The 14,914-nt window shown below is 37.5% G+C and overlaps 1 long non-coding RNA gene across 1 annotated transcript; it reads right to left on the bottom strand.

Annotated features, from left to right (window-relative positions):
- Positions 1–584: 584 nt before the first annotated feature.
- Positions 585–12,564, bottom strand: LOC127563530 (uncharacterized). The gene is made up of 2 exons (XR_007953988.1): positions 12,312–12,564; positions 585–3,202 (listed from the first exon to the last, which is right to left on the bottom strand). It is a non-coding gene; the product is annotated as an uncharacterized LOC127563530 (long non-coding RNA).
- Between the last annotated feature and the right edge of the window lie 2,350 nt (positions 12,565–14,914).

A 14,914-nucleotide genomic window follows, 5' to 3' on the forward strand; every position in this document is an offset into this window, starting at 1 on the left:
ATTGGATGGCACCCAAATAATCCCGAGATTTAAACCTGGGTCTGACCAACTCAATTTGCAAACAGTTCCCTCCATCATCCTGCGGTTTCTTTAATGCCCAGAAGATGGCGGCAGATCACTGCCCGCAATCAGAAATCGGTCAATAAGGATTTCCCAAGCACTTCTTAATGGACAAGTTGAGTCCTTCTGGGTCTGGAGTCAGGAAGACTTGAATTCAAATCCAGCCTCCAACATTTACTAGGTGTTTATCTCTGTTTGCTTTAATCCACTGGGGAAGAAAATGGGGAACCACTCCAGGATTTTGCCAAGAAAATCCCACGGTCAGTATTGGGGTGCTAAGGGCCACGGGGTCATAAAGAACTGGACACAACTGAACAACTTCCTGACTGCTCTGGGGGCTGTAACGACCTCATCGCCAAGGGCAACCGCTCCGGCACATCTGATCCCCTTCCATGTCCTCTCGCTTCTTCACCACTATATTTCTCAAATCCAAACTTTCCTTTCTGCTCTCACAGCCATCACCCTATTTAAAATCATGTCTGCCCAAAAGGAAATATGAGGAAAGCAGAATGAATAGATGATGCTTGATGGTCACAAAGTTCTTTTAATTACCCCAAACTTCCCATGAAACAAAGGTGAATGCATTTAGTGTCCGTGTTCATCAGACAGCTTTGAAAAGTAATATTGAAGGGAACCCCCAAATTCCCTGAACACTCCTGGCAGGACAGATCCTCCTTGAATCCTGGCTTCTGGAAGAGATCCTGAGAAATGGGCGCCATCCCCATCAATAACACTCACTACTGATTAAGCTTCCTATAGAATTACAGAGACTCATTCAATTCTATTTAAATTCAACTCAAGCTGGACTCAGCCCTATCAAGAATTGCCCTCAGCTCATAGACAAAAGTTTCTACTATAAAAGAGCCAATCTTAAACTCTCTCCTTGCAGAGGACCTAATATGCCAGGGAAGCTCTCTTCCTGGTATAGCAGGCCTTTGCCTGCTGGGGTGATATTCTCTTTCAGCGTTACCCTCTCTTTATCCTCCCCTATTTCCCTAATGAGACTTTATATCTCTCTATCGGGACCTTACTTTATATCTCTCTGTAGGGACTTTGCCATTAAGGAATTCAGTCTTTCTATTCATGCATAGCAAAGGCTGACTTCCCAATGACTATGATAAAATTTTTAATCAATCTAGCCTTTCAGGTTCATAATTAGGAAGGATCTCTGCGCCGCCAGAAAGGGGGTTCTCAAAACTCCCAAATCCCAAGGGGATTTAGGGGAGCCAAACCTCTTCATTTGGTTCCCTGAATCCTGAATCTGCCACTCACCTCATCATTTAACTCCCTAATCACCAGAAACCCTAATCTCCTCATTTGATTCCCTGACCAAACAGAACCCCAAAATCTAGACCTCACCATTTGGTTCCCTGACCGAATGGAACCCCAAAATCTAGACCTCATCAATATTTAATAAGTTCAAGAGATATTGTAATAGTTTTATTAATAATGCTAGCACATTATTAGTAAAAGAATTTAGTGGCCCTCTCGAATGCCAAAAATCTGTTATGACAATGGGCTTACATTTATATGTCCTTAAAAGAACAGGTGTTCCTGAGGGTGGTGATCAACTCTTACTGATGAATGGTGAAGGTAAAATTGAATATTATAATGAGATGTGGGTTTGGGGGTTACAGGGACTTAATCACCCAAATCTTGTTGAAAGACAATTTCTGTATCACCTGTCTGACAAAAGGGGAAGTCCACTTTTTTCCAGACCAGGCTGAGTAAATTCAAGGAGCAGGAATCCATCCATTCACCTAAACTTAGAATTTCTTTTCCTGACTTTGCTTAGGTCTTTGTCTTGGTGAGTTTGTCCAAGATTTTTGAACCCCTGCTATTCTCTCAAGTCAGGTGGCTCCATCTCTCCATCCTCTTACTTAAAAATAGCTTTTTAAAAATTTTCTGCAGAGAGTTTTGGCATCGGCAGTCACGGCATCAAGGAAGCGCAAGTGTAAGAAGTAGGTCTTTCCAAAGTGGAAGCCGAAACCCAGGGGGCCTCCATGAAAAGAGCGGAAGTCTTCAACCCATTTTAGGAGCTTTTTCATGGCATTCTCCTTAATGAGTGCTAGCAGATCCAGAGACTTTACAGAAGCCTTGATCTTCTCCGGGGGCTGCCCCAACTTTTGCGCCAGATGGAGAAGAGATTTGTCATCCAGCCCAAAAATGTCTCGATAACGTTTCAAACACTTATCCAATGTATCTAAGTCATTAATAATGAAGCCTCCCAAGGGGACTATGGCCAAAGTGGTGCTCTTCAAGGCCTCCAGCCAGATCCTTTCTTGTAGAACAGCCTTCTTCCTCTCAATTGCAGTCTCAGAAACATTAGGCAGGGTCAACATGAAGGTGTAGCGTTTGCCAGCCGGCAGATCATTTAGCAGGGTTGCCTCCAGCTTTGGGAAGTCATAATCAGATAAATCAAAGTTAGAAATCAAGAAGACTTGGGGCTCCCTCAAACCTTCAATGTAGAGGTTTTTCAGGCAGTTTTCTCTCATTATCCGAAGCATTCTCTCCTACAGAAAGACTTGGGTTTGGACTTCCTTTCGTTATCCAAATCTATATCTACCATGGTTCTAACAAAGAAAAATGTCTTTTTTCTCTCTCTTATTGCCTGGACCAGCTTCACATCATTGGCTGTGAATCTAGAAGACGAAAGGATGATGAAGAAATCGTAGTGGTCGAACCCCACTTGATCCAGATAAGTGTCAGGGTGGAAATTAAGGGTCCTAATGCCCGGCAGGTCCCATAGCTTCACATGGGGGTATTTAAGGTGCTCGTAGGGAATAGCCGTCATGGTGGTCTCTTCTATTCCAGTGCTTGCAGAGTCCACTTCTTCATGCCCAATTCCTTGAAAGGCCTTGATGAAAGTGGACTTTCCAGACCCAGACTCCCCTATCACAGCAATATTCAAGGGGGCATTTTCTAACATTTGCAGTATCTTCTGGATCTTGAAAAACATCTCTATTAGACTTCCCTTCTGCAAGGCTGACTGGATCTCCATAACCACATCTTCAAGCAAGAAACCACCATCCTTATTGGTTATTATTCTATACTATATTGAAAAGTAGGGGAATAAGCTCTTAAGAGTCTTAAAAATGAGGGTGGTATCCATTGCCTCAATGATACCAAATCATAAAGGGACCTGAAAGGGCAAGAAAAATGGCAGTTCAGTTCAGTTGTGCCGTTGTAGGATTTTTAATTTATTCATGAGAAAAATTAATGGATTAGAATCTCCCATGCCCCCAGGAAAGCACTTCATCAGAAAAATCATCATCCAGGAGATTGAGTTTTGGTACCCAAGCCTCATTGGCAACTTAGGACCTCCTGTCCTTCTGATTGGAAAACTGAAGGGTGAAGTAAAGAAGTCCTCCCAAAGCCTCCATTTAAAAAGAGCTCCTGGGACAACCATCTCTTTTTTTTTTTTTTTTTTTTAACAGTTTGCACTCATTGAACCATCCTGCTCCTCTGCTGAAGACCTTCCCCAACCATTCCACCCTCAAACCTTAACAGTTTGTGTATGTGTGTGTGAGTGTGTGTTGTCTTCCTCCATTAGACTGTAAGCTCCTTGAGGACAGGGACTGTCTTTTTCATATTTGTATCCCTAGTGCTTAGCCAGTGGCTGACACATGGTAAGCGCTTAATGAATGTTTGTTGACTGAATGGCAAGCAGTCACGGCAGCTGACTTTTACTAATGATTCTGGGTCTTTAAGCAAGATTTTGACCTTTTGGGACAAAAGGTCCTCATCTGTGAAATGATTACATCTTTAAGATCACCACAGGTCAAAATAATGTTGTAAACAACATTGGACACAATTCTGTTTTCACTCTGATCCCAAGACTTAAAGGTCTTCATTGTTAGAGACCCAAAAGTTCATCCTTCAGTTATTCAAATTGGTTACAGTCTCCATTGTATTTATAGAATTTCACAGTTGGAAGGCTCTCAACGGCCCTCTCATCTGACTCACATTGACCTTAGGTCCCTCAAGGCATCAATGACTAGTCTGTCTTTATGGTCAGAAATATACAATCCTAGAATGTCACAGTATGCATGAATAAGAATCCCCTTATTTACAACAGACCCAACAAATGTTTACCCAGAATTCCTTTTCTTTCCCTTCAGCACATTAATGCTGAACTTAGTAAGGGCACATGATTACCTTAGCCTACAGCAACTAGGAATTCCTGAACTGAGGAGATCCTCCAGCCACAGCATCCCTGACTGTGGGAATTATAAGTGAGCAAGGACATGGGTGACCTTGGGCTACCTCTCATTGCCTCCAGCTCCTTATATGTAAAAGAGGGATAATAATAGCACCCAACTCCCATGGTTGTTGAGAGTATCAAATGAGATAATTATACTTAGAATGGCGCCTGCCAAACAATGGACATTCTGTAAATGTTAGCTGTTATCACTGTTCCCATTCTTCACCATGAGTCTTGCGTGCTCTGGTGGGACAATGTGACTCAGATGTATGATTGGTTTATCATATTTTGGTTATTCTGATTTTTGGTTTATATTGAATAAATATTATAATCTTTTATCTTGTTGGAAATGAATTTCATGTCAATGGGAAATACATCAATGGGGGCTCAGGACCTAGTGTGTCAAGAATAGGGGTGAATCTGGCTCTATCCTTCCCCATATTGACTTTCTCTCATGATGCACCAATGTTATGCCTGAGATTCTGAGAGAAAGAGAGATTATAATCATATTGTCATAGCTACAGCCAGTTCTCCCACTCTAGGAATATAAGGATAAATTGGGGTAAGTCAATCAGTCCAGATTGAAAGGGAGAGAGAGAGAGAGAAAAAAAAATAGAGAGAGACAGAGAGAGAGAGATGGAGGAAGGCAGGGAGGAGAGAGACAGAGACAGAGACAGAGGAAGGAGACAAAGGGAGAGAAACACAGAGATAAAGATAGAGATGTGCAAGTTGTGGGTCTAAGACCACTCTTGGACTACATTTGTATGAAGGCAGAAATGCCATATTTATTACATTTGTATCTGACAGGAAACTAAAAGGTATAACTAAAACACTGGCTGATTAAACAGATTAAAAAGTTCACAACAGACTGCAGTAATGGATGAATTCAAATAGCTGAAATTTAATAGCGAGACAAAGTGATGCACGAGATCAAAAAATCAACTGTACAAAAAGAAAAAAAAGAGACGGTGTTTAGCAGGACAACGGTTATATAAGAGCAAGAAGAAGGCACTTAGGCGTTTCCATTATCTCCAAGCATAAAAAGAATGGACAATGCAGTTGATTTAGCAAAGTCATCATTTAGCAAAGTCCTATTGGTACATAGAATGGAGGTAGGCAGTAGGAAAAGAAAAGGATGGGGTAAAGCCGAGTCCCTAACCTCATTGTGTTCACAGGATGGGAGCAATATAAAATAGAGAACCATAAAATAAAATCCTAAGTGATTGGAGCACTGGAGTATTGCAGTGTAAAATGCCCTGTGAACATTTTCTGATATTAGCCAATATTATCTTAGGGTAAATTAAGGATGACATGGTGTTCCTAGTGACAGAGGTGATAATTCTAAGATGATAGTTCTATCCTGCTCAGGTCCCATCTGGAATGCTGTACACCAAAGCTTGCCACATTTCAGGAAGGGTATTTCCAAATGAAATTCCAAATGAAAAATACTAAGAGGAAGACAAACAGGGGAACAAAGAGGGTCAAAACCATGTCATTGAGAGAGAAGTTGAAAAAAAATAAGATATTTGGAGCTTAAAGATTTCTAGATGGCATAAAAGGTAACTTCAAGGATCATCATGTGAAAGATGGATTCTGGGAACAGGGATTAGGAATAGCAAAGAGAAATCTTTGTTCTCCTTATAAGGAAAAACTGTCCAAAAGATGAATGAGCTGCCCCCAAAGTGATGAGTTCCCCATTCCTAGGTCTCAAAATAGGCTGGATAAGAATAGGTTGTAGAGGGGATATGACCTCTAAAATTTTTTTCAACACTGAATTCTGGGCAATTCAGAAATGCAAGGGCATGAATAGTATGGAAAAGATCTTTTCCTCTCCTCTTTCATTTCTTCTTCTCCTTTCTGTCCTTTTGCTTCCCACTTTCCTTTTTCCCTTCCTCTTCTTTTCCTTTTCCAGTTCCCCTTCTTTCCTCTTCCTTTTCTCTTCCTTACCCCTTGATTTTGAACTCCATTTCAGATCCCATGATCAAGTTACTTAGAACCAATTCATGGGAGGAGTAAATAAGACAATAGGAGCTATCTTTGTAAGTCTCTAGTCAACTTTTAAAATTGTTTCTTATCTCTTTATTGGTTTTTCCCAACTATGTGGTGTACCAGATAGAGTGTTTGACTTAAAGTCAGTTAGACCTGAGTTCAAATTGTACTTCGGATACTAACTAGCTATGTCATCCAAGGCAAATCATGAAATTGCTTTGAGCTGCATTTTCATTTGTAAAAAAAAAAAAAAAAATTGTAAAAAGTGAATAATAATTTTACTTGTTTTGAAGGATTGTTGCAAGTTAATATATGAAACATTTTACAAACTTTAAAATAGTAATAGTAGTACTATTAGTAAAAGTGGTACTGATAGTAGGAGAAGTAGTAGTGGTAGTGGTAGTAGTAGTAGTATCCCCACATCTGTGGCTGTGACATTTTCCTACCTGACTACTCTCTGGAACTACATATTGTTGAATTTAGTCAAATGCTTATGTGCTATTATCTTCTCCTTCCTTTGTTTATGTGGGGGTTTGTGAGTATGGAACACCACACATTAAAAAAAAGCATTTTTGTTAGTTTTACTGAACTTTGTTTTCTTTCTCTCTCTTTTATTCTCCTTTGCAAAGTATGGCTTTCTGGGAAGAGAAGTAGGAAGGGACACATGGAAATATGGATCATGTTATCAATAAAAGTCATTATTCAAAGAAATGATATGTCTTTGAAGAAACAAAATGAGGATGATATCAAGTTAACAAAGCAATGCAACAAGCATTTTTATTTATTTGATTTATTTTTAGCACTTAATTTTTTTTTTTTTTTTTTGGAGTTTTAAATTCTCTCTTTCCCTCTAGGCCTTCCCTCACCTATTGAAAAAGCAAACAATATGAGATCAGTTATGCATGTCAAATGATGCAAAATATATTGCCACATTAGCCATGTTGCCAAAAAAAGAATAAAAATGAAGAAGCTAAAACAATTATACTTCAATTTACATTCAGAATTCATTTGTTCTCGCTGGAAGTGAATAGCATTTTTCATGATGAATCCTTTGGAATTGTCTTGGGTCATTGCACTTATCACAGTATGTAGAAGGCCGAACTTTAGAGAAGTATACTTGAAACAAGGTGTTAACTCAGTGGAATTGATGAGATAATAGTTCTCTAATTCACATATATCTAGTATGATATAATGATATAATTGCTGTAGTTTGATATAACGATGTAGTCACTTTAGATTGGTTCAAACTCAGTATACTGTGATGATGTAATTGTAATAGGCAATATAAACTGGGGACAAAGTCAGACTCGGAGTGAGACTGGTTGAGACTGGCAGATGTCAGACTGCTGGAGGAGACTGGGTCAGACTGAGACTGGGTCAGACTGTAACAGGCCCAGACTATGAAGGAGACAATAAAGACTTTGGACTCTATTCTTGCCATCTTCATGGTGACTATCCTGCTGAGACCAAGGCCCTTCCGGAGGACCTCCAGAAAGCTAGCCCGACCATTACAACAATAGCTAAATCATTCACAGTTGATCATCATTACAATATTGCTCTTACCATGTACAATGAAGTCCTAGTTCTTCCCAGTTTCTGCATGAAATTCTATAGGTCTTTACAGGTGTTATTTTCTGAAACCATTCCCCTAATCATTTCTTCTGTTTTTTAAGAAAATCTTTTTATTTCATTAAATATTTCCCAATTAAATGTAAATTTTTAACATTCATTCTTAAAAAAAAAAATTTGTGTTCTGAATTTTCTCCCTCTTACCCTTGAGAAGCCAAGAGATGGGATATTGATTGATGTAAAGTCATGTAAAATATATCCTCATATTGGTCATGTGGCAAAAGAAAACACAAAGAAAGTTGAAAATGTTATATTCCAATATGAACTCCGAGTTCATCCATTTCCTCTCTGGAGGTGGAGAGCAATTTTCATCATGGATCTAGAATTGTCTTGGATCATTGTCTTGATCAGAGTAGCTAAGTCTTTCACATCTAGTCATTGTTATAATATTGCTTATACTGTGTGCAATGTTTTCCTGGTTCTGCTCACTTTATTTTACTCTGTAACAGTTTATATTAGGTTTCCCAGGTTTTTTGGAAACTGACTTCCTCGTCATTTCTTATGACACCCATTTATTAAGTACTTGCTATATATGACCAGTTTTATATAAGGGAAATTATATAAGGGAATCATATATTATTATATATAATTATATAAGGGGAATGAAATATGAAGAGAGCCATCAACAGTTTAACTCATGATTAGAGTTTCTGTAGTTTCTCCCCCATTAGAATTCAAATCAAATTCACATTAATAAGTCTGGAAGGAAATGGGCCTGGCCAGCTCTGCCAAAGGTCATTGCTCTAGGTCCACCTGCTGCTCTATTTTCCCAGAAGGTCCGTGTTTGTCTAGTGTTCTTCAAACGGTGGTTTCCCATAGTTTACTGAGGAGTATTTTGCTATCATTGCCCACTGTCTCAAGGAAGTATAAGTACGTATAGAAAACTTTTCTGATGCAGCATTCAATGGCAATGCTCTTCATTGAGCAGAATATCTTAGTATCCTTCAAAAGTTTCTTATTGATACATTCATCCTTCTTAATTGTCAACAGATATGGGGACTTGATCAGGACATTCAGCTCTTTTACAGGCCTACTGGATGCCTGAGAGATCTTAAGGAGAGATGCATTATCTACTCCAAATAGTCTTTGACAAATGTTCAAATGAAGCTTTAATAGAGAAAAATCATCTTCATTAAAGATATTTCTGGAAAAGATAGTGGACCATGTGCCTAACAACTTCCATACCATAAAGTAACAAAACCAAAGTGAAACCATCTTATTGTTAATTATATCCTCAGAAATATTCGGAAGGGGCCAGAAAAAGACTTGGTGCTTATACTCTGGAAGTTCTCTTGCCAAATTCTCCTGTAGTTTAGGGAAATCATAGGATTCTAATTCAAAGCTGGAAATCGAAAAGACTTGTGGCTCCTCAATCCCTGCTTCCTGAAGATGATGTCGGCAGTTCTTTTGTATGTTCTGAAGAACATTCTCCTTCTTGAAGGTCTTGGGCTTGGACTTATTTTCATTATGCAAATATAATATCCACTTTGATTCTAATAAAGTAAAACTTCTTTTCCAGCTCTCTGATTTCCTGGACAAGCTTCCCATCATTGGTCCGAAATCTTGATGAGGAGATGATGAAGAAGAAATCATAGCAACTGAAATTCACCTGAAGTCTCTGGTTGGAAATTAGGGCTCCCAATGCCTGATACAGCCTTGCAGTTACAAATTTCGGAAATCACTGACACAGTTTCTCGTTTACAATAGGGAAATGTCTGGATGGGAGTGAGCACACAACGGAACCTGTCCACATGTTTTGCAATGTTGTCCCGACTCTGTTAGGTACATACTTCTCGGAAAGTCTGGGACTTCAACCATTTCTCGAAAAATCTAGGGTCTTATGAATTGGGGGATGGGACCCAGTCTGAACATAACACTTCCCTTACTTTAGTTTAAGCAACATTTTCCTATAAGCCTGAGGCCCCTTGACCCAGGGACGAGGGGGCCAGTCTTTCTTCCATTTCAGGGTGATCAACTTGAAAGAGCTAGTTACTCTGATCAAAACAATGATCTAAGAAAATTCCAAAATAACCATAATGAAAAAAATATTATTCACTTCCAGAGAGAGAACTAATAAACCCTGAATTCAGATTGAAGCATACTTTTTTTAAAAAATTCTTTTTTTTGTTTTATATTATTTTTTCTTTTGCAACATGGCTAATATGGAAATGGGATTTGTATGATCTTACATGTATAATTGAAATCAAATTGCTTATTATTGTTCTGTAAGGAATGACCAGCAGGATGAATACAGAGAGGACTGGCGAGACTTACATGAACTGATGCTGAGTGAAATGAGCAGGACCAGGAGATCATTATATACCTCAACAACGATACTGTTTGAGGATGTATTCTGATGGAAGTGGATCTCTTCGATAAAGAGAGCCTTAATTGATCAAAGATGGGCAGAAGCAGCTACACCCAAAGAAAGAACACTGGGAGATGAATATAAACTGCTTGCATTTTTGCTTTTCCTCCCAGATTATTTATACCTTCTGAATTAAATTCTCCCTGTGCAACAAGAAAACTGTTCAGTTCTGCACACATATATTGTATCCAGGATATACTGTAACCTATTCAACATGTAAAAGACTGCTTGCCATCTGGGGGAAGGGGTGGAGAGAGGGAGGGGAAAAATCGGAACAGAAATGAATGCAAGGGATAATGCTGTAAAAAATTACCCTGGCATGCGTTCTATCAATAAAAAGATATTAAAATTTAAAAAAAAAAGAAATCAAATTGCTTACGTTTTCAAGGAAGGGAGAGTGGCTGGAAGCAGGGAAAGAATTTGGAACTTAACATTTTAAAAAACAATTGTAAAAGTATTGCTTATATGTAAGTAGAAAATATTTAATAAAATAAAAAATAAATTATTAAAAAAAAGTCATGTGGCTAAAAAAGAAAACAAAAACAAAACAGTAGAAAATATAAGGTTTCTCATGGAAAAAACAGAAAACAGCTTCAAGGAGAAAAAAATTTAGGAATCATTGGACTTTCTAAAAATCATGTTAAAAAAAAAGAACCTAGAAATCTTAAAAAGAATACTCCTCCTTCCCCCCATTCTTAGAATCAGCAGCCAAATTGGAAATAGAACAAATACGTTGGTCACCACCAAAATGAAAACTCTCAGGAATGTCATAGCCAAAATCCAGAGCTTTTTGGTCAAAGAAAAAAGATTGCAAGGGACCAAGGGGCTCAAGTCAGGAATTTCACATGACTTAGCACCCACCATTATAAAGGAGTGGAGAATGTGGAGTGTGACATTTCAGCAGGCAAAGCATATGGACTTACAGGAAAGAATAATCTACCCAGTGATACCGAGTATAATGCTATAGAGCAAGATGGATTTTTAATAAATAGACTTCCAAGCTTTTCTGATACAAAGTTCAGGGTTAAACAGAAACTTAAAACACAGGAGTGAAAAGAAACATTAAAAAAGTAAAATTAATGAATAATAAAAGGATTAAACAAGGATGAACTGCTTTCAAATATGGGGAGAGGATATATATGCTGCCCTGAATCCTGTCATTAGGTGTCACAAAGGGAATCCAATTAGACAAGGCTGGGGAGTTGTTCTGTTATGTGTTAATGAGTTCAAGTGTGGAAAGGGGGGGGACATCACAAGAGTGGCAAGGGAAGGAAGGTCAAAGGGTCTCAAAAGTAGAAATCTATTTGAACAAAAAGGGCGAAGAGCCAGTGACTGACACTTGAAACTCACTCTCCTCTGAACTGGTCCGAGGAAGGAAGAATGAATGAGTGTGCACACACGCACACACGTGCTCACACGCAGAGACTTGCACACACCTAGAGTGGGCTACAGAAATGTCTTTAAGTCATTGGTTAAATAGGAGGGAAAAGGAAGAAGTAGAAAGGAAATTAGAGGGAGAGGAGGTTAAGGGAAGGAGTATTCCTACGCTCAATGAGGATGGAAAAGTAGGAGGATGAGAAGGCAGATTTGATATATATTTTTAAAAATAATAATATTGTAAAGAAAAACAACTTAGAAAGATTTTAGAATTTTAATGACTGAACATGATTCCTGAGGCTGCATGGTGAAATGTGCTACCCACCTTCTGAGAGGGAGAAAATTCGGAATATATATATATATATGTCAATATGTAGGTACAAACAATATAGATTAGACTGTATATTGTGTATACATGTGTTGTGTTGCATACACATATACATATATGTGTATATACATATGTATATTTATAATATATTATTATGGACATGGCTCATGCAGGAATTCTTTTGGTCTGACTGTGCAAAAGCCTTGTAACAAAGGGCTAGTTTTCTTGCTTAATGTGGGTGTCAGGAAAGGTGAGAGAGAGAGAGAAGTCTATTTTATTTTGAAAATAATTTTTAGTTTAAAAAATAAAATTTAAAATTAATAAAAATTAACTAAAAAAATCAGCTCCAGACTTACCTCTGGGGTTAATGGGCAAATCCTCTGGCCAGTCTTTTCAGCGATCCAAAACTTCTGTGGTTTTCAAAGGCAGGGGCAGAGAGTAGAGCTTTGGAAGCTCTAGAGGAGGTTTTTTCAGTTTCACTTTCTCAGAAGGGACCGTTTTAAAATAAGTGATATTATGAAAGAAGCCTTAAAAAAGGGTTTTGAGATGACTGATTAATCATTCAAAGCTTTTTGGTGACAATTGGACAAATAACCATTACGTGCTTACCGTCTGGTGATCAGAGATATCTAATGGTTGCTAATTATTAGGGTGACGTTACTGGTAGAGGGAACTCAGTTCTGAACTTAGAAGAGTTATCAAAGCAAAATTAGTGTTCTCCCACCCCTGATCTGGGGAATAAAAATTCTCAGAGTCCTTGAGGGAACAGAACTGGAGAGGATATTCTAATCCATGGTAGCAGCCCCCAGCTCAAATCCCAGATTTCATATTTAAGAGCAAGTTGGAGTTGTCCCAGAAGGCTATGTTCTATAGCATTAAGGTAACCCTATTATGTTCACTAAATGCTCATGAGCCCCCATCACTGTGCTTCCTGTTAACAATCAATCAGTAGAATCAATTAGCCCTTGGAAAAGGCATTTTATTCACATGTCATAGGAAGAAAAAAAAGTTATAAAAGCACTATCCTTTCAGAACAGGAGTGGATTCTTCCACAAACACATACTATATCCAAGGAGAGAATGAGCTAAAACTTAAAGGGAAATGGTGGAATGGCAATACAAAGAATACATAACCAAAGCAAGTCACAAGTCCTGGTATTCCAGGGCCTTGACATCCTTTCCTTCTCCATAGATTCAGGGCTGTGATGGATTTTCTGCATCTGGAGAGTTGTCATGCTCAGGGTGGCATTTGTTCTAGGCAGGTGCTATCTGGGCTTGTTCCTCACTGGGCAACTGTCATCTCTTCTTCCTACAACTTCAAAAAATAATACTGTCATATATTGGCTTTAACATATATTTTTACCGTATTTAACATATATTGCACTACTTGCCATCCAGGGGAGGGAGTTGGGGAAAGGGGGGGGAAATGGAACACTAGGTTTTACAAGGGCTAATGTTGAAGAATTGTTCACACATATGATTTGAAAAATAAAAAGCTTTAATAAAAAATGGAAAAAAGAGCTTCTGATGGTAAAAATATTAATAACTATTATTATTATTTGAGCTTATATAAATGCTACATTAAAAGCTGAATTTGAAAAAATGATGTCTTGTCTTAGTGTTTGAAGAAATGACCTATTGTTTCTAGGATTTCTTACTTGATCCATCTGTTTTTTACTCTGAGTTGTTTTAATTTAAATCATATGATAAATATATTAAAGGGCCATGGAAAGAGATATTTTTACAACAATGGATAAGGGAAGAAGTTTTGATTATGGAACATTACAGAAGATTAAATGGGAAATTTTGATTACATAAAAACTTAAAGTTTCTGCACAAAAAAAACAATGCAGGTAAAAGTATTCTTTAAATTGAGAAAAGTCTCTCTAGATGTTTTCTTGCTAAAGATCTGATGTTCTAGACAAAAAGAACCAATTAACACTTAATTTTAGCATATAAAATTTTAAAATTCCCAAATATATTTATTTGGTTATGAGATTATGAAATGGAAGTTTTCAAGGAAAGAAATAGAGGTTATCAACAGTAAAGTGCTACAAAATCAATATTCAAGAAATTTTTAAAAAACAATATTCTCATTACAAACATCTAGAGAGTATAAATTTTTTTTAAAAATAGAAAATTACAATTGTTGGAGAAGCTGACCTTAGAGAGGGAAGGCACACTTATATCTTGATGGTATAATTTATATGGTATAAATGGTATAAATTAGTCTAATCATCATGGAAAGAAATTTTGAATTATACACACAAAGTCATTAAAGAGTATAAATTACTCTTTGATATAAAAATGCTATCTCTAGACATTACTCCAAAAGTATCAAAGAAAAAGGGAAGGACAAAAACTTTTAGAGTAGAACTTTTTGTAGTGGCAAAGAATTGTAAATTAAAGAGTCCCAATTAAAGGATGGGTAAACTTGGGTTGTGGTTGTGGTAGTTGTTTTTCTTGTTGTTTTGGCAGAGATACTGGAACAGTTTGCCATTTTTCTCTTTCATCTGTTACAGATGAGGAAACTGAAGCAAGTGGGGTGACAATGACTTGCCCAAGTTCACAAAACTGGTTAAGTGTCTGAGGACAGGTTTGAACTCAGGAAGATGTATTTTCTGAACTCCATGTCCAGCAGCATTCTCTATCTTTCTAATAGATGGGGGTTTAACTCCAGTGATGGAAAAAAAAAAAGAAAAAGAAAAGAGAGCAATTGAATAATTTTTTAAAATGCACTGAAGAGAACAGAAGGAAGTTCAGAGGGCAAAGAGAAAAACAGGACAGCTTTCAACATGCTGAATTTATTAAAAACAATTAAAAAAAACAAGCTAAAGGTAATAAGAGAACTGTGGTTTCATATAATAATCCTCTTTTTCTTTCTTTTTTGCATGGATATGATCGTTTGTTAGATCTGCAAAGTTTAGAATAACAAAAAAACATAAAAATATATTTTTACA

The sequence above is a fragment of the Antechinus flavipes genome, chromosome 4 (assembly GCF_016432865.1).
Source record: "Antechinus flavipes isolate AdamAnt ecotype Samford, QLD, Australia chromosome 4, AdamAnt_v2, whole genome shotgun sequence".
Taxonomy (NCBI): Eukaryota; Metazoa; Chordata; class Mammalia; order Dasyuromorphia; family Dasyuridae; genus Antechinus; species Antechinus flavipes.